At 29.7% G+C, this 22,670-nt stretch overlaps 1 pseudogene; it reads left to right on the plus strand.

Moving 5' to 3' along the window:
• The first annotated feature begins 1,886 nt into the window (after positions 1-1,886).
• The window catches only part of LOC121754580, a 31,403-nt pseudogene continuing 10,619 nt past the window's right edge, over positions 1,887-22,670 (plus strand).

The raw sequence follows: 22,670 nt of genomic DNA on the forward strand, positions 1-22,670 counted from the left end.
TAGGGAAAACAAGAAACGTGAACCAAACATCGAAACACGGAACAACTTAAATTAAACGGGTTAGTATAAATGTTCATTACATATCACAAATAATGCATTACAGAAACTAAACTGCGCATTATACTATATAATATGTACATTATGTAAATCAGTAAAAAAAAACCTACGCACTATGAATGTGCAATCCCAGATGAATTACTGCAGCTCGTGTATTTGGACAACGTTATTTAGACTTAGAACATAAATGTGTGCATTATTTTAACTTATGTAGTCATTATTTGTATTTTGGTGGTCATTGTTGTAAACATTAATGCAATATTCGTGTGTTCATTATTGTAATGGTTCCGCACATTATATGAATATTTATATGCATAAGCATATCCTGGTGTATGCATCATGTAACTGGTGGTTTTTATTGTTGAAGAGTACATGGAATATGTTGATGTGCATTACTTAGTTTAATCTCTTCATTATTTGTTTGTACATGTTCAGGTAATGATGAATTATATGCAATATACTATACATTATATAACATAAACGAGTGCATTACATAAGCGTACTTATACATTACATGTATAATTATTTATACATAGTCATTCAACATTAAATCAAACACTAAACGGATGGCACCAATTCGTGGAAATACGTAAATGTTTGGAATCGCATATTATACCACAAACCTGGGCCCAGAAATCTGCAACCCTACGGGAATGATTGAAAACCAATTTAACATGAAATAACAACACCTATAAGCTTGAATGAACCATATCAACAACAAAACCATTAAACAACTAAACTGATTCAATAAATCAATACCCAAGCACACAAACATGAAACACGAATTCGCTGATTTAAACATATTGGGTCGTGCGGCGGAATTACAAGTAAAAATTTTGACAGCAACCAAATCAATACACATGGGCGAAAATTGCAATATTACCTTCTTCCATTGGTACTCGAAACACCGGGGATGAACCGTATTCGTTAGATTTAGATTCAAAACATTTGTTCACCAATGACAGAAACTTCGATCTGCAAAAGGAACTCGGCTAAACGCGGGATTATGGACGCAATGAACTAAATCTGGAAAAGATTTGCTGATAAACTGCAATCAGCGTGGAGGGAGGAATTCACGCCTCATACCATAACTAACTAGAAGAGAGAATTTCAATTTTACCCTTCACACGTAAAAAACGCATGCAATCTGATAAATGGATCAACTTATTTTGTCCGTTAGATCGGCTGAAATAAAGGGTGGAGATTAAGAAGGAAATTGAATTTAATAGGTAAAAAGGATTTGAATACAATCCTAGATATATATATATATATATATATATAGGAATGTATTCATTTCCTTTTTGTATCTTTTGTTCTATTGTTCTTTTTAATCTCAGCCCATAATTTTGTCATCCGACGGTTAGATTGATGCCACGTGTCATTTAATAATGCAGATTTTTAGTTAAATAATGCACATCGACTAATAATGCACCATTATAGTGTAATAATGCAGATTTTCAACTGAATAATGCACACCGACTAATAATGCAGATCATCACAACCATCCAATTCAAGGATCCAAGGGCTGTGATTAAAAAGAAGCTTGGACTGAAAAGCTGCGAAGGACCTTAACACAACCATATATATATATATATATATATATATATATATATATATATATATATATATATATATATATATATATATATATATATATAGGTTAGTGATCATGATATAACTAATCTTAAGTGTATAACTAGAGAACAAATCTCAGCCACACATCTTAATAGAATAAATATTATTTATTTTAATTATATAAAATAGGCCAAGGGTATTTTTAGAAAATACAATATGAAATTTAAATCTGGATCAAATTACGCGGTTTCATTATGCGATCCTTCCAAATCTGCGTCGGCGTATTCAAGGCGAACGCCGCTAAACTCGCTCATTTGAACTCCGCAGCTGCCGAATCAAATCAGATTGTGGAAATTCAGGTTAATTACTTTGCCTTTTTTCTATTTTTTTGTAGAATTTGTATCATCACAATGATGATTTCCGCAGATTGGGGAAATTCAGGTAAATCACTTCACAAAAGCTTGTGTGATTTTGCAGGAATTGTTCATGAAATCGGAACTGGACTCTGTGTTCAAGGTTGTGCTGGGCGTTGATCTGGAGAGCATGAGCGTAGCAGACGGAGGAGGCTAGTTTTCGAAGGCTTTCTATGAAGCAAGTGAGATGACTACTCTTCGATACGTGGATGTCACCTGGCCTATCAAGAAGTTTCTCAACATTGGATGGAGGATTTATTATTACTACTGTAGTACTATGATGTTTAATCCTTGTTATTTTTAGATATATGTATATTTTTCGTTTCTCATCATAATATTCTACTCCTAATTTAGGGAATGTTCATGCTGTCTCTCCTTAATTAGAATGTAATATAGTATGATTTTACTTCACTGTTGTTTACAAAACACATCACTCTTATTCTGATTTTACTTCACTCTTGTTTACAAAACACATCACTCTTAATATGATTTTATTTCACTATTGTTTACAAAACACATCACTCTTATTCTGATTTTACTACACTCTTGTTTACAAAACACATCACTTTTACTCTGATTTTACTTCACTCTTGTATACAAAACACATCACTCTTACTCTGATTTTACTTCACTCTTGTTTACAAAACACATCACTCTTATTCTGATTTTACTTCACTCTTGTTTACAAAACACATCACTCTTATTCTGATTTTACTTCACTCTTGTTTACAAAACACATCACTCTTATTCTGATTTTACTTCACTGTTGTTTACAAAACACATCACTCTTATTCTGATTTTACTTCACTCTTGTTTACAAAACACATCACTCTTATTCTGATTTTACTTCACAGTTGTTTACAAAACACATCACTCTTATTCTGATTTTACTTCACTCTTGTTTACAAAACACATCACTCTTATTCTGATTTTACTTCACTCTTGTTTACAAAACACATCACTCTTATTCTATTTTACTTGTTTACAAAACACATCACTCTTACTCTAATTTTACTTCACTCTTGTTTACAAAACACATCACTCTTATTCTGATTTTACTTCACTCTTGTTTACTAAACACATCACTCTTAGCAAGATTTTACTTCACTCTTGTTTACAAAACACACCACTCTTATTCTGATTTTACTTCACTCTTGTTTACAAAACACATCACTCTTAGCATTATTTTACTTCACTGTTGTTTACAAAACACATCACTCTTATTCTGATTTTACTTCACTGTTGTTTACAAAACACATCACTCTTATTCTGATTTTACTTCACTCTTGTTTACAAAACACATCACTCTAATCATGATTTTACTTCACTCTTGTTTACAAAACACAACACTCTTATTTTGATTTTACTTCACTGTTGTTTACAAAACACACCACTCTTATTCTGATTTTATTTCACTCTTGTTTATAAAACACATCACTCTTATTCTGATTTTACTTCACTCTTGTTTACAAAATACATCACTCTAATCATGATTTTACTTCACTCTTGTTTACAAAACACAACACTCTTATTTTGATTTTACTTCACTGTTGTTTACAAAACACACCACTCTTATTCTGATTTTACTTCACTCTTGTTTACAAAACACATCACTCTTATTCTGATTTTATTTCACTCTTGTTTACAAAACACACCACTCTTATTCTGATTTTACTTCACTCTTGTTTACAAAACACATCACTCTTAGCATGATTTTACTTCACTGTTGTTTACAAAACACATCACTCTTATTCTGATTTTACTTCACTCTTGTTTACAAAACACATCACTCTTACTCTGATTTTACTTCACTCTTGTTTACAAAACACATCACTCTTATTCTGATTTTACTTCACTGTTGTTTACAAAACACATCACTCTTATTCTGATTTTACTTCACTCTTGTTTACAAAACACATCACTCTTATTCTGATTTTACTTCACTCTTGTTTACAAAACACATCACTCTTATTCTGATTTTACTTCACTCTTGTTTACAAAACACATCACTCTTATTCTGATTTTACTTCACAGTTGTTTACAAAACACATCACTCTTATTCTGATTTTACTTCACTCTTGTTTACAAAACACATCACTCTTATTCTGATTTTACTTCACTCTTGTTTACAAAACACATCACTCTTATTCTATTTTACTTGTTTACAAAACACATCACTCTTACTCTAATTTTACTTCACTCTTGTTTACTAAACACATCACTCTTAGCAAGATTTTACTTCACTCTTGTTTACAAAACACACCACTCTTATTCTGATTTTACTTCACTCTTGTTTACAAAACACATCACTCTTAGCATTATTTTACTTCACTGTTGTTTACAAAACACATCACTCTTATTCTGATTTTACTTCACTGTTGTTTACAAAACACATCACTCTTATTCTGATTTTACTTCACTGTTGTTTACAAAACACATCACTCTTATTCTGATTTTACTTCACTGTTGTTTACAAAACACATCACTCTTATTCTGATTTTACTTCACTGTTGTTTACAAAACACATCACTCTTATTCTGATTTTATTTCACTCTTGTTTATAAAACACATCACTCTTATTCTGATTTTACTTCACTCTTGTTTACAAAATACATCACTCTAAGCATGATTTTACTTCACTCTTGTTTACAAAACACAACACTCTTATTTTGATTTTACTTCACTGTTGTTTACAAAACACACCACTCTTATTCTGATTTTACTTCACTCTTGTTTACAAAACACACCACTCTTATTCTGATTTTACTTCACTCTTGTTTACAAAACACATCACTCTTAGCATGATTTTACTTCACTCTTGTTTACAAAACACATCACTCTTAGCATGATTTTACTTCACTGTTGTTTACAAAACACATCACTCTTATTCTGATTTTACTTCACTCTTGTTTACAAAACACATCACTCTTATTCTGATTTTATTTCACTCTTGTTTACAAAACACATCACTCTTATTCTGATTTTACTTCACTCTTGTTTACAAAATACATAACTCTTAGCAAGATTTTACTTCACTCTTGTTTACAAAACACATCACTCTTAGCATGATTTTACTTCACTCTTGTTTACAAAACACATCACTCTTATTCTGATTTTACTTCACTGTTGTTTACAAAACACATCACTCTTATTCTGATTTTACTTCACTGTTGTTTACAAAACACATCACTCTTATTCTAATTTTACTTCACTCTTGTTTACAAAACACATCACTCTTATTCTGATTTTATTTCACTCTTGTTTATAAAACACATCACTCTTATTCTGATTTTACTTCACTCTTGTTTACAAAATACATCACTCTAAGCATGATTTTACTTCACTCTTGTTTACAAAACACATCACTCTTATTCTGATTTTACTTCACTCTTGTTTACAAAATACATCACTCTAAGCATGATTTTACTTCACTCTTGTTTACAAAACACAACACTCTTATTTTGATTTTACTTCACTCTTGTTTACAAAACACACCACTCTTATTCTGATTTTACTTCACTCTTGTTTACAAAACACATCACTCTTATTCTGATTTTATTTCACTCTTGTTTACAAAACACACCACTCTTATTCTGATTTTACTTCACTCTTGTTTACAAAACACATCACTCTTAGCATGATTTTACTTCACTGTTGTTTACAAAACACATCACTCTTATTCTGATTTTACTTCACTCTTGTTTACAAAACACATCACTCTTATTCTGATTTTACTTCACTCTTGTTTACAAAACACATCACTCTTATTCTGATTTTATTTCACTCTTGTTTACAAAACACCTTACTCTTATTTTGATTTTACTTCACTCTTGTTTACGAAATACATAACTCTTAGCATGATTTTACTTCACTCTTGTTTACAAAATACATCACTCTTAGCATGATTTTACTTCACTCTTGTTTACAAAACACATCACTCTTAGCATGATTTTACTTCACTCTTGTTTACAAAACACATCACTCTTATTCTGATTTTACTTCACTCTTGTTTACAAAACACATCACTCTTATTCTGATTTTACTTCACTCTTGTTTATAAAACACATCACTCTTATTCTGATTTTACTTCACTCTTGTTTACAAAATACATCACTCTAAGCATGATTTTACTTCACTCTTGTTTACAAAACACATCACTCTTATTCTGATTTTACTTCACTCTTGTTTACAAAATACATCACTCTAAGCATGATTTTACTTCACTCTTGTTTACAAAACACAACACTCTTATTTTGATTTTACTTCACTGTTGTTTACAAAACACACCACTCTTATTCTGATTTTACTTCACTCTTGTTTACAAAACACATCACTCTTATTCTGATTTTATTTCACTCTTGTTTACAAAACACACCACTCTTATTCTGATTTTACTTCACTCTTGTTTACAAAACACATCACTCTTAGCATGATTTTACTTCACTGTTGTTTACAAAACACATCACTCTTATTCTGATTTTACTTCACTCATGTTTACAAAACACATCACTCTTATTCTGATTTTATTTCACTCTTGTTTACAAAACACATCACTCTTATTCTGATTTTACTTCACTCTTGTTTACAAAATACATAACTCTTAGCAAGATTTTACTTCACTCTTGTTTACAAAATACATCACTCTTAGCATGATTTTACTTCACTCTTGTTTACAAAACACATCACTCTTATTCTGATTTTACTTCACTGTTGTTTACAAAACACATCACTCTTATTCTGATTTTACTTCACTGTTGTTTACAAAACACATCACTCTTATTCTAATTTTACTTCACTCTTGTTTACAAAACACATCACTCTTATTCTGATTTTATTTCACTCTTGTTTATAAAACACATCACTCTTATTCTGATTTTACTTCACTCTTGTTTACAAAATACATCACTCTAAGCATGATTTTACTTCACTCTTGTTTACAAAACACAACACTCTTATTTTGATTTTACTTCACTGTTGTTTACAAAACACACCACTCTTATTCTGATTTTACTTCACTCTTGTTTACAAAACACATCACTCTTATTCTGATTTTATTTCACTCTTGTTTACAAAACACACCACTCTTATTCTGATTTTACTTCACTCTTGTTTACAAAACACATCACTCTTAGCATGATTTTACTTCACTGTTGTTTACAAAACACATCACTCTTATTCTGATTTTACTTCACTCTTGTTTACAAAACACATCACTCTTATTCTGATTTTATTTCACTCTTGTTTACAAAACACATCACTCTTATTTTGATTTTACTTCACTCTTGTTTACAAAATACATAACTCTTAGCATGATTTTACTTCACTCTTGTTTACAAAATACATCACTCTTAGCATGATTTTACTTCACTCTTGTTTACAAAACACATCACTCTTAGCATGATTTTACTTCACTCTTGTTTACAAAACACATCACTCTTAGCATGATTTTACTTCACTCTTGTTTACAAAACACATCACTCTTAGCATGATTTTACTTCACTGTTGTTTACAAAACACATCACTCTTATTCTGATTTTACTTCACTCTTGTTTACAAAACACATCACTCTTATTCTGATTTTATTTCACTCTTGTTTACAAAACACATCACTCTTATTCTGATTTTACTTCACTCTTGTTTACAAAATACATAACTCTTAGCAAGATTTTACTTCACTCTTGTTTACAAAATACATCACTCTTAGCATGATTTTACTTCACTCTTGTTTACAAAACACATCACTCTTATTCTGATTTTACTTCACTGTTGTTTACAAAACACATCACTCTTATTCTGATTTTACTTCACTGTTGTTTACAAAACACATCACTCTTATTCTGATTTTACTTCACTCTTGTTTACAAAACACATCACTCTTATTCTGATTTTATTTCACTCTTGTTTATAAAACACATCACTCTTATTCTGATTTTACTTCACTCTTGTTTACAAAATACATCACTCTAAGCATGATTTTACTTCACTCTTGTTTACAAAACACATCACTCTTATTCTGATTTTACTTCACTCTTGTTTACAAAATACATCACTCTAAGCATGATTTTACTTCACTCTTGTTTACAAAACACAACACTCTTATTTTGATTTTACTTCACTGTTGTTTACAAAACACACCACTCTTATTCTGATTTTACTTCACTCTTGTTTACAAAACACATCACTCTTATTCTGATTTTATTTCACTCTTGTTTACAAAACACACCACTCTTATTCTGATTTTACTTCACTCTTGTTTACAAAACACATCACTCTTAGCATGATTTTACTTCACTGTTGTTTACAAAACACATCACTCTTATTCTGATTTTACTTCACTCTTGTTTACAAAACACATCACTCTTATTCTGATTTTACTTCACTCTTGTTTACAAAACACATCACTCTTATTCTGATTTTATTTCACTCTTGTTTACAAAACACCTTACTCTTATTTTGATTTTACTTCACTCTTGTTTACGAAATACATAACTCTTAGCATGATTTTACTTCACTCTTGTTTACAAAATACATCACTCTTAGCATGATTTTACTTCACTCTTGTTTACAAAACACATCACTCTTAGCATGATTTTACTTCACTCTTGTTTACAAAACACATCACTCTTATTCTGTTTATACTTCACTCTTGATTACAAAACACATCACTCTTATTCTGATTTTACATCACTCTTGTTTATAAAACACATCACTCTTATTCTGATTTTACTTCACTCTTGTTTACAAAATATATCACTCTAAGCATGATTTTACTTCATTCTTGTTTACAAAACACATCACTCTTATTCTGATTTTACTTCACTCTTGTTTACAAAATACATCACTCTAAGCATGATTTTACTTCACTCTTGTTTACAAAACACAACACTCTTATTTTGATTTTACTTCACTGTTGTTTACAAAACACACCACTCTTATTCTGATTTTACTTCACTCTTGTTTACAAAACACATCACTCTTATTCTGATTTTATTTCACTCTTGTTTACAAAACACACCACTCTTATTCTGATTTTACTTCACTCTTGTTTACAAAACACATCACTCTTAGCATGATTTTACTTCACTGTTGTTTACAAAACACATCACTCTTATTCTGATTTTACTTCACTCTTGTTTACAAAACACATCACTCTTATTCTGATTTTATTTCACTCTTGTTTACAAAACACATCACTCTTATTCTGATTTTACTTCACTCTTGTTTACAAAATACATAACTCTTAGCAAGATTTTACTTCACTCTTGTTTACAAAACACATCACTCTTAGCATGATTTTACTTCACTCTTGTTTACAAAACACATCACTCTTATTCTGATTTTACTTCACTGTTGTTTACAAAACACATCACTCTTATTCTAATTTTACTTCACTCTTGTTTACAAAACACATCACTCTTATTCTGATTTTATTTCACTCTTGTTTATAAAACACATCACTCTTATTCTGATTTTACTTCATTCTTGTTTACAAAATATATCACTCTAAGCATGATTTTACTTCATTCTTGGTTACAAAACACAACACTCTTATTTTGATTTTATTTCACTGTTGTTTACAAAACACACCACTCTTATTCTGATTTTACTTCACTCTTGTTTACAAAACACATCACTCTTATTCTGATTTTATTTCACTCTTGTTTACAAAACACACCACTCTTATTCTGATTTTACTTCACTCTTGTTTACAAAACACATCACTCTTAGCATGATTTTACTTCACTGTTGTTTACAAAACACATCACTCTTATTCTGATTTTACTTCACTCTTGTTTACAAAACACATCACTCTTATTCTGATTTTATTTCACTCTTGTTTACAAAACACATCACTCTTATTCTGATTTTACTTCACTCTTGTTTACAAAATACATAACTCTTAGCATGATTTTACTTCACTCTTGTTTACAAAATACATCACTCTTAGCATGATTTTACTTCACTCTTGTTTACAAAACACATCACTCTTAGCATGATTTTACTTCACTCTTGTTTACAAAACACATCACTCTTATTCTGATTATACTTCACTCTTGTTTACAAAACACATCACTCTTATTCTGATTTTACTTCACTCTTGTTAACAAAATACATCACTCTTAGCATGCTTTTACTTCACTCTTGTTTAAAAAACACACCACTCTTAGCATGATTTAACTTCACTCTTGTTTACAAAACACTCCACTCTTAGCATGATTTTACTTCACTCTTGTTTACAAAACACATCACTCTTAGCTTGATTTTACTTCACTCTTGTTTACAAAACACATCACTCTTATTTTGATTTTACTTCACTGTTGTTTACAAAACACATCACTCTTATTCTGATTTTACTTCACTGTTGTTTACAAAACACATCACTCTTATTCTGATTTTATTTCACTGTTGTTTACAAAACACATCACTCTTATTCTGATTTTACTTCACTCTTGTTTACAAAACACATCACTCTTATTCTGATTTTATTTCACTCTTGTTTATAAAACACATCACTCTTATTCTGATTTTACTTCACTCTTGTTTACAAAATACATCACTCTAAGCATGATTTTACTTCACTCTTGTTTACAAAACACAACACTCTTATTTTGATTTTACTTCACTGTTGTTTACAAAACACACCACTCTTATTCTGATTTTACTTCACTCTTGTTTACAAAACACATCACTCTTATTCTGATTTTATTTCACTCTTGTTTACAAAACACACCACTCTTATTCTGATTTTACTTCACTCTTGTTTACAAAACACATCACTCTTAGCATGATTTTACTTCACTGTTGTTTACAAAACACATCACTCTTATTCTGATTTTACTTCACTCTTGTTTACAAAACACATCACTCTTATTCTGATTTTATTTCACTCTTGTTTACAAAACACATCACTCTTATTCTGATTTTACTTCACTCTTGTTTACAAAATACATAACTCTTAGCAAGATTTTACTTCACTATTGTTTACAAAACACATAACTCTTAGCATGATTTTACTTCACTCTTGTTTACAAAACACATCACTCTTATTCTGATTTTACTTCACTGTTGTTTACAAAACACATCACTCTTATTCTGATTTTACTTCACTCTTGTTTACAAAACACATCACTCTTATTCTGATTTTATTTCACTCTTGTTTATAAAACACATCACTCTTATTCTGATTTTACTTCACTCTTGTTTACAAAATACATCACTCTAAGCATGATTTTACTTCATTCTTGGTTACAAAACACAACACTCTTATTTTGATTTTATTTCACTGTTGTTTACAAAAACACCACTCTTATTCAGATTTTACTTCACTCTTGTTTACAAAACACATCACTCTTATTCTGATTTTATTTCACTCTTGTTTACAAAACACACCACTCTTATTCTGATTTTACTTCACTCTTGTTTACAAAACACATCACTCTTAGCATGATTTTACTTCACTGTTGTTTACAAAACACATCACTCTTATTCTGATTTTACTTCACTCTTGTTTACAAAACACATCACTCTTATTCTGATTTTATTTCACTCTTGTTTACAAAACACCTTACTCTTATTTTGATTTTACTTCACTCTTGTTTACGAAATACATAACTCTTAGCATGATTTTACTTCACTCTTGTTTACAAAATACATCACTCTTAGCATGATTTTACTTCACTCTTGTTTACAAAACACATCACTCTTAGCATGATTTTACTTCACTCTTGTTTACAAAACACATCACTCTTATTCTGTTTATACTTCACTCTTGATTACAAAACACATCACTCTTATTCTGATTTTACTTCACTCTTGTTAACAAAATACATCACTCTTAGCATGCTTTTACTTCACTCTTGTTTAAAAAACACACCACTCTTAGCATGATTTAACTTCACTCTTGTTTACAAAACACTCCACTCTTAGCATGATTTTACTTCACTCTTGTTTACAAAACACATCACTCTTAGCTTGATTTTACTTCACTCTTGTTTACAAAACACATCACTCTTATTTTGATTTTACTTCACTGTTGTTTACAAAACACATCACTCTTATTCTGATTTTACTTCACTGTTGTTTACAAAACACATCACTCTTATTCTGATTTTATTTCACTGTTGTTTACAAAACACATCACTCTTATTCTGATTTTACTTCACTCTTGTTTACAAAACACATCACTCTTATTCTGATTTTATTTCACTCTTGTTTATAAAACACATCACTCTTATTCTGATTTTACTTCACTCTTGTTTACAAAATACATCACTCTAAGCATGATTTTACTTCACTCTTGTTTACAAAACACAACACTCTTATTATTGATTTTACTTCACTGTTGTTTACAAAACACACCACTCTTATTCTGATTTTACTTCACTCTTGTTTACAAAACACATCACTCTTATTCTGATTTTATTTCACTCTTGTTTACAAAACACACCACTCTTATTCTGATTTTACTTCACTCTTGTTTACAAAACACATCACTCTTAGCATGATTTTACTTCACTGTTGTTTACAAAACACATCACTCTTATTCTGATTTTACTTCACTCTTGTTTACAAAACACATCACTCTTATTCTGATTTTATTTCACTCTTGTTTACAAAACACATCACTCTTATTCTGATTTTACTTCACTCTTGTTTACAAAATACATAACTCTTAGCATGATTTTACTTCACTCTTGTTTACAAAATACATCACTCTTAGCATGATTTTACTTCACTCTTGTTTACAAAACACATCACTCTTAGCATGATTTTACTTCACTCTTGTTTACAAAACACATCACTCTTATTCTGATTTTACTTCACTGTTGTTTACAAAACACATCACTCTTATTCTGATTTTACTTCACTGTTGTTTACAAAACACATCACTCTTATTCTGATTTTATTTCACTCTTGTTTATAAAACACATCACTCTTATTCTGATTTTACTTCACTCTTGTTTACAAAATACATCACTCTAAGCATGATTTTACTTCATTCTTGGTTACAAAACACAACACTCTTATTTTGATTTTACTTCACTGTTGTTTACAAAACACACCACTCTTATTCTGATTTTACTTCACTCTTGTTTACAAAACACATCACTCTTATTCTGATTTTATTTCACTCTTGTTTACAAAACACACCACTCTTATTCTGATTTTACTTCACTCTTGTTTACAAAACACATCACTCTTAGCATGATTTTACTTCACTGTTGTTTACAAAACACATCACTCTTATTCTGATTTTACTTCACTCTTGTTTACAAAACACATCACTCTTATTCTGATTTTATTTCACTCTTGTTTACAAAACACATCACTCTTATTCTGATTTTACTTCACTCTTGTTTACAAAATACATAACTCTTAGCATGATTTTACTTCACTCTTGTTTACAAAATACATCACTCTTAGCATGATTTTACTTCACTCTTGTTTACAAAACACATCACTCTTAGCATGATTTTACTTCACTCTTGTTTACAAAACACATCACTCTTATTCTGATTTTACTTCACTGTTGTTTACAAAACACATCACTCTTATTCTGATTTTACTTCACTGTTGTTTACAAAACACATCACTCTTATTCTGATTTTATTTCACTCTTGTTTATAAAACACATCACTCTTATTCTGATTTTACTTCACTCTTGTTTACAAAATACATCACTCTTAGCATGATTTTACTTCACTCTTGTTTACAAAACACATCACTCTTATTCTGATTTTACTTCACTGTTGTTTACAAAACACACCACTCTTATTCTGATTATCATTCACTCTTGTTTACAAAACACATCACTCTTATTCTGATTTTATTTCACTCTTGTTTACAAAACACACCACTCTTATTCTGATTTTACTTCACTCTTGTTTACAAAACACATCACTCTTAGCATGATTTTACTTCACTGTTGTTTACAAAACACATCACTCTTATTCTGATTTTACTTCACTCTTGTTTACAAAACACATCACTCTTATTCTGATTTTATTTCACTCTTGTTTACAAAACACATCACTCTTATTTTGATTTTACTTCACTCTTGTTTACAAAATACATAACTCTTAGCATGATTTTACTTCACTCTTGTTTACAAAATACATCACTCTTAGCATGATTTTACTTCACTCTTGTTTACAAAACACATCACTCTTAGCATGATTTTACTTCACTCTTGTTTACAAAACACATCACTCTTATTCTGTTTATACTTCACTCTTGATTACAAAACACATCACTCTTATTCTGATTTTACTTCACTCTTGTTAACAAAATACATCACTCTTAGCATGCTTTTACTTCACTCTTGTTTAAAAAACACACCACTCTTAGCATGATTTAACTTCACTCTTGTTTACAAAACACTCCACTCTTAGCATGATTTTACTTCACTCTTGTTTACAAAACACATCACTCTTAGCTTGATTTTACTTCACTCTTGTTTACAAAACACATCACTCTTATTTTGATTTTACTTCACTGTTGTTTACAAAACACATCACTCTTATTCTGATTTTACTTCACTGTTGTTTACAAAACACATCACTCTTATTCTGATTTTACTTCACTGTTGTTTACAAAACACATCACTCTTATTCTGATTTTACTTCACTCTTGTTTACAAAACACATCACTCTTATTCTGATTTTATTTCACTCTTGTTTACAAAACACATCACTCTTATTCTGATTTTATTTCACTTTTGTTTACAAAACACATCACTCTTATTCTGATTTTACTTCACTCTTGTTTACAAAATACATAACTCTTAGCAAGATTTTACATCACTCTTGTTTACAAAATACATCACTCTTAGCATGATTTTACTTCACTCTTGTTTACAAAACACATCACTCTTAGCATGATTTTACTTCACTCTTGTTTACAAAACACATCACTCTTATTCTGATTTTACTTCACTCTTGATTACAAAACACATCACTCTTATTCTGATTTTACTTCACTCTTGTTAACAAAATACATCACTTTTAGCATGCTTTTACTTCACTCTTGTTTAAAAAACACACCACTCTTAGCATGATTTAACTTCACTCTTGTTTACAAAACACTCCACTCTTAGCATGATTTTACTTCACTCTTGTTTACAAAACACATCACTCTTAGCTTGATTTTACTTCACTCTTGTTTACAAAACACATCACTCTTATTTTGATTTTACTTCACTGTTGTTTACAAAACACATCACTCTTATTCTGATTTTACTTCACTGTTGTTTACAAAACACATCACTCTTATTCTGATTTTACTTCACTGTTGTTTACAAAACACATCACTCTTATTCTGATTTTACTTCACTCTTGTTTACAAAACACATCACTCTTATTCTGATTTTATTTCACTCTTGTTTATAAAACACATCACTCTTATTCTGATTTTACTTCACTCTTGTTTACAAAATACATCACTCTAAGCATGATTTTACTTCACTCTTGTTTACAAAACACAACACTCTTATTATTGATTTTACTTCACTGTTGTTTACAAAACACACCACTCTTATTCTGATTTTACTTCACTCTTGTTTTCAAAACACATCACTCTTATTCTGATTTTATTTCACTCTTGTTTACAAAACACACCACTCTTATTCTGATTTTACTTCACTCTTGTTTACAAAACACATCACTCTTAGCATGATTTTACTTCACTGTTGTTTACAAAACACATCACTCTTATTCTGATTTTACTTCACTCTTGTTTACAAAACACATCACTCTTATTCTGATTTTATTTCACTCTTGTTTACAAAACACATCACTCTTATTCTGATTTTACTTCACTCTTGTTTACAAAATACATAACTCTTAGCATGATTTTACTTCACTCTTGTTTACAAAATACATCACTCTTAGCATGATTTTACTTCACTCTTGTTTACAAAACACATCACTCTTAGCATGATTTTACTTCACTCTTGTTTACAAAACACATCACTCTTATTCTGATTTTACTTCACTGTTGTTTACAAAACACATCACTCTTATTCTGATTTTACTTCACTGTTGTTTACAAAACACATCACTCTTATTCTGATTTTATTTCACTCTTGTTTATAAAACACATCACTCTTATTCTGATTTTACTTCACTCTTGTTTACAAAATATATCACTCTAAGCATGATTTTACTTCATTCTTGGTTACAAAACACAACACTCTTATTTTGATTTTATTTCACTGTTGTTTAAAAAAACACCACTCTTATTCAAATTTTACTTCACTCTTGTTTACAAAACACATCACTCTTATTCTGATTTTATTTCACTCTTGTTTACAAAACACACCACTCTTATTCTGATTTTACTTCACTCTTGTTTACAAAACACATCACTCTTAGCATGATTTTACTTCACTGTTGTTTACAAAACACATCACTCTTATTCTGATTTTACTTCACTCTTGTTTACAAAACACATCACTCTTATTCTGATTTTATTTCACTCTTGTTTACAAAACACATCACTCTTATTTTGATTTTACTTCACTCTTGTTTACAAAATACATCACTCTTAGCATGATTTTACTTCACTCTTGTTTACAAAATACATCACTCTTAGCATGATTTTACTTCACTCTTGTTTACAAAACACATCACTCTTAGCATGATTTTACTTCACTCTTGTTTACAAAACACATCACTCTTATTCTGTTTATACTTCACTTTTGATTACAAAACACATCACTCTTATTCTGATTTTACTTCACTCTTAGCATGATTTTACTTCACTCTTGTTTACAAAACACATCACTCTTATTCTGATTTTACTTCACTGTTGTTTACAAAACACATCACTCTTATTCTGATTTTACTTCACTGTTGTTTACAAAACACATCACTCTTATTCTGATTTTATTTCACTCTTGTTTATAAAACACATCACTCTTATTCTGATTTTACTTCACTCTTGTTTACAAAATATATCACTCTAAGCATGATTTTACTTCATTCTTGGTTACAAAACACAACACTCTTATTTTGATTTTATTTCACTGTTGTTTAAAAAAACACCACTCTTATTCAAATTTTACTTCACTCTTGTTTACAAAACACATCACTCTTATTCTGATTTTATTTCACTCTTGTTTACAAAACACACCACTCTTATTCTGATTTTACTTCACTCTTGTTTACAAAACACATCACTCTTAGCATGATTTTACTTCACTGTTGTTTACAAAACACATCACTCTTATTCTGATTTTACTTCACTCTTGTTTACAAAACACATCACTCTTATTCTGATTTTATTTCACTCTTGTTTACAAAACACCTTACTCTTATTTTGATTTTACTTCACTCTTGTTTACGAAATACATAACTCTTAGCATGATTTTACTTCACTCTTGTTTACAAAATACATCACTCTTAGCATGATTTTACTTCACTCTTGTTTACAAAACACATCACTCTTAGCATGATTTTACTTCACTCTTGTTTACAAAACACATCACTCTTATTCTGTTTATACTTCACTTTTGATTACAAAACACATCACTCTTATTCTGATTTTACTTCACTCTTGTTAACAAAATACATCACTCTTAGCATGCTTTTACTTCACTCTTGTTTAAAAAACACACCACTCTTAGCATGATTTAACTTCACTCTTGTTTACAAAACACTCCACTCTTAGCATGATTTTACTTCACTCTTGTTTGCAAAACACATCACTCTTAGCTTGATTTTACTTCACTCTTGTTTACAAAACACATCACTCTTATTTTGATTTTACTTCACTGTTGTTTACAAAACACATCACTCTTATTCTGATTTTACTTCACTGTTGTTTACAAAACACATCACTCTTATTCTGATTTTATTTCACTCTTGTTTACAAAACACATCACTCTTATTCTGATTTTACTTCACTCTTGTTTACAAAACACATCACTCTTATTCTGATTTTATTTCACTCTTGTTTATAAAACACATCACTCTTATTCTGATTTTACTTCACTCTTGTTTACAAAATACATCACTCTAAGCATGATTTTACTTCACTCTTGTTTACAAAACACAACACTCTTATTATTGATTTTACTTCACTGTTGTTTACAAAACACACCACTCTTATTCTGATTTTACTTCACTCTTGTTTTCAAAACACATCACTCTTATTCTGATTTTATTTCACTCTTGTTTACAAAACACACCACTCTTATTCTGATTTTACTTCACTCTTGTTTACAAAACACATCACTCTTAGCATGATTTTACTTCACTGTTGTTTACAAAACACATCACTCTTATTCTGATTTTACTTCACTCTTGTTTACAAAACACATCACTCTTATTCTGATTTTATTTCACTCTTGTTTACAAAACACATCACTCTTATTCTGATTTTACTTCACTCTTGTTTACAAAATACATAACTCTTAGCATGATTTTACTTCACTCTTGTTTACAAAATACATCACTCTTAGCATGATTTTACTTCACTCTTGTTTACAAAACACATCACTCTTAGCATGATTTTACTTCACTCTTGTTTACAAAACACATCACTCTTATTCTGATTTTACTTCACTGTTGTTTACAAAACACATCACTCTTATTCTGATTTTACTTCACTGTTGTTTACAAAACACATCACTCTTATTCTAATTTTACTTCACTCTTGTTTACAAAACACATCACTCTTATTCTGATTTTATTTCACTCTTGTTTATAAAACACATCACTCTTATTCTGATTTTACTTCACTCTTGTTTACAAAACACATCACTCTTATTCTGATTTTATTTCACTCTTGTTTACAAAACACATCACTCTTATTCTGATTTTACTTCACTCTTGTTTACAAAATACATAACTCTTAGCATGATTTTACTTCACTCTTGTTTACAAAATACATCACTCTTAGCATGATTTTACTTCACTCTTGTTTACAAAACACATCACTCTTAGCATGATTTTACTTCACTCTTGTTTACAAAACACATCACTCTTATTCTGATTTTACTTCACTGTTGTTTACAAAACACACCACTCTTATTCTGTTTTTACTTCACTCTTGTTTACAAAACACATCACTCTTATTCTGATTTTACTTCACTCTTGTTAACAAAATACATCACTCTTAGCATGCTTTTACTTCACTCTTGTTTAAAAAACACACCACTCTTAGCATGATTTAACTTCACTCTTGTTTACAAAACACTCCACTCTTAGCATGATTTTACTTCACTCTTGTTTACAAAACACATCACTCTTAGCTTGATTTTACTTCACTCTTGTTTACAAAACACATCACTCTTATTTTGATTTTACTTCACTGTTGTTTACAAAACACACCACTCTTATTCTGATTTTACTTCACTCTTGTTTACAAAACACATCACTCTTACTCTGATTTTACTTCATTATTGTTTACAAAACACATCACTCTTATTCTATTTTACTTGTTTACAAAACACATCACTCTTATTCTGATTTTACTTCACTCTTGTTTACAAAACACATCACTCTTATTCTGATTTTACTTCACTCTTGTTTACAAAACACATCACTCTTATTCTGATTTTATTTCACTCTTGTTTATAAAACACATCACTCTTATTCTGATTTTACTTCATTCTTGTTTACAAAACACATCACTCTTAGCATGATTTTACTTCACTCTTGTTTACAAAACACATCACTCTTATTCTGATTTTACTTCACTGTTGTTTACAAAACACATCACTCTTATTCTGATTTTACTTCACTCTTGTTTACAAAACACATCACTCTTATTCAGATTTTACTTCACTCTTGTTTACAAAACAAAACACTCTTATTCTATTTTACTTGTTAACAAAACACATCACTCTTACTCTGATTTTACTTCACTCTTGTTTACAAAACACATCACTCTTATTCTGATTTTACTTCACTCTTGTTTACTAAACACATCACTCTTAGCATGATTTTACTTCACTCTTGTTTACAAAACACACCACTCTTATTCTGATTTTACTTCACTCTTGTTTACAAAACACATCACTCTTAGCATGATTTTACTTCACTGTTGTTTACAAAACACATCACTCTTATTCTGATTTTACTTCACTCTTGTTTACAAAACACATCACTCTTATTCTGATTTTACTTCACTGTTGTTTACAAAACACATCACTCTTATTCTGATTTTACTTCACTGTTGTTTACAAAACACATCACTCTTGTTCTGATTTTACTTCACTGTTGTTTACAAAACACATCACACTTATTCTGATTTTACTTCACTCTTGTTTACAAAACACATCACTCTTATTCTGATTTTATTTCACTCTTGTTTACAAAACACATCACTCTTATTCTGATTTTACTTCACTCTTGTTTACAAAATACATCACTCTTAGCATGATTTTACTTCACTCTTGTTTACAAAACACATCACTCTTAGCATGATTTTACTTCACTCTTGTTTACAAAACACATCACTCTTAGCATGATTTTACTTCACTCTTGTTTACAAAACACATCACTCTTATTCTGATTTTACTTCACTGTTGTTTACAAAACACACCACTCTTATTCTGTTTTTACTTCACTCTTGTTTACAAAACACATCACTCTTATTCTGATTTTACTTCACTCTTGTTAACAAAATACATCACTCTTAGCATGCTTTTACTTCACTCTTGTTTAAAAAACACACCACTCTTAGCATGATTTAACTTCACTCTTGTTTACAAAACACTCCACTCTTAGCATGATTTTACTTCACTCTTGTTTACAAAACACATCACTCTTAGCTTGATTTTACTTCACTCTTGTTTACAAAACACATCACTCTTATTTTGATTTTACTTCACTGTTGTTTACAAAACACACCACTCTTATTCTGATTTTACTTCACTCTTGTTTACAAAACACATCACTCTTACTCTGATTTTACTTCATTATTGTTTACAAAACACATCACTCTTATTCTATTTTACTTGTTTACAAAACACATCACTCTTATTCTGATTTTACTTCACTCTTGTTTACAAAACACATCACTCTTATTCTGATTTTACTTCACTCTTGTTTACAAAACACATCACTCTTATTCTGATTTTATTTCACTCTTGTTTATAAAACACATCACTCTTATTCTGATTTTACTTCATTCTTGTTTACAAAACACATCACTCTTAGCATGATTTTACTTCACTCTTGTTTACAAAACACATCACTCTTATTCTGATTTTACTTCACTGTTGTTTACAAAACACATCACTCTTATTCTGATTTTACTTCACTCTTGTTTAAAAAACACATCACTCTTATTCAGATTTTACTTCACTCTTGTTTACAAAACAAAACACTCTTATTCTATTTTACTTGTTAACAAAACACATCACTCTTACTCTGATTTTACTTCACTCTTGTTTACAAAACACATCACTCTTATTCTGATTTTACTTCACTCTTGTTTACTAAACACATCACTCTTAGCATGATTTTACTTCACTCTTGTTTACAAAACACACCACTCTTATTCTGATTTTACTTCACTCTTGTTTACAAAACACATCACTCTTAGCATGATTTTACTTCACTGTTGTTTACAAAACACATCACTCTTATTCTGATTTTACTTCACTCTTGTTTACAAAACACATCACTCTTATTCTGATTTTACTTCACTGTTGTTTACAAAACACATCTCTCTTATTCTGATTTTACTTCACTGTTGTTTACAAAACACATCACTCTTATTCTGATTTTACTTCACTGTTGTTTACAAAACACATCACTCTTATTCTGATTTTACTTCACTCTTGTTTACAAAACACATCACTCTTATTCTGATTTTACTTCACTGTTGTTTACAAAACACATCACTCTTATTCTGATTTTATTTCACTCTTGTTTATAAAACACATCACTCTTATTCTGATTTTACTTCACTCTTGTTTACAAAACACATCACTCTTATTCTGATTTTACTTCACTCTTGTTTACAAAACACATCACTCTTATTCTGATTTTATTTCACTCTTGTTTATAAAACACATCACTCTTATTCTGATTTTACTTCATTCTTGTTTACAAAACACATCACTCTTAGCATGATTTTACTTCACTCTTGTTTACAAAACACATCACTCTTATTCTGATTTTACTTCACTGTTGTTTACAAAACACATCACTCTTATTCTGATTTTACTTCACTCTTGTTTACAAAACACATCACTCTTATTCAGATTTTACTTCACTCTTGTTTACAAAACAAAACACTCTTATTCTATTTTACTTGTTAACAAAACACATCACTCTTACTCTGATTTTACTTCACTCTTGTTTACAAAACACATCACTCTTATTCTGATTTTACTTCACTCTTGTTTACTAAACACATCACTCTTAGCATGATTTTACTTCACTCTTGTTTACAAAACACACCACTCTTATTCTGATTTTACTTCACTCTTGTTTACAAAACACATCACTCTTAGCATGATTTTACTTCACTGTTGTTTACAAAACACATCACTCTTATTCTGATTTTACTTCACTCTTGTTTACAAAACACATCACTCTTATTCTGATTTTACTTCACTGTTGTTTACAAAACACATCACTCTTATTCTGATTTTACTTCACTGTTGTT

The sequence above is a fragment of the Salvia splendens genome, chromosome 11 (genome assembly GCF_004379255.2).
Source record: "Salvia splendens isolate huo1 chromosome 11, SspV2, whole genome shotgun sequence".
Classification (NCBI taxonomy): Eukaryota; Viridiplantae; Streptophyta; class Magnoliopsida; order Lamiales; family Lamiaceae; genus Salvia; species Salvia splendens.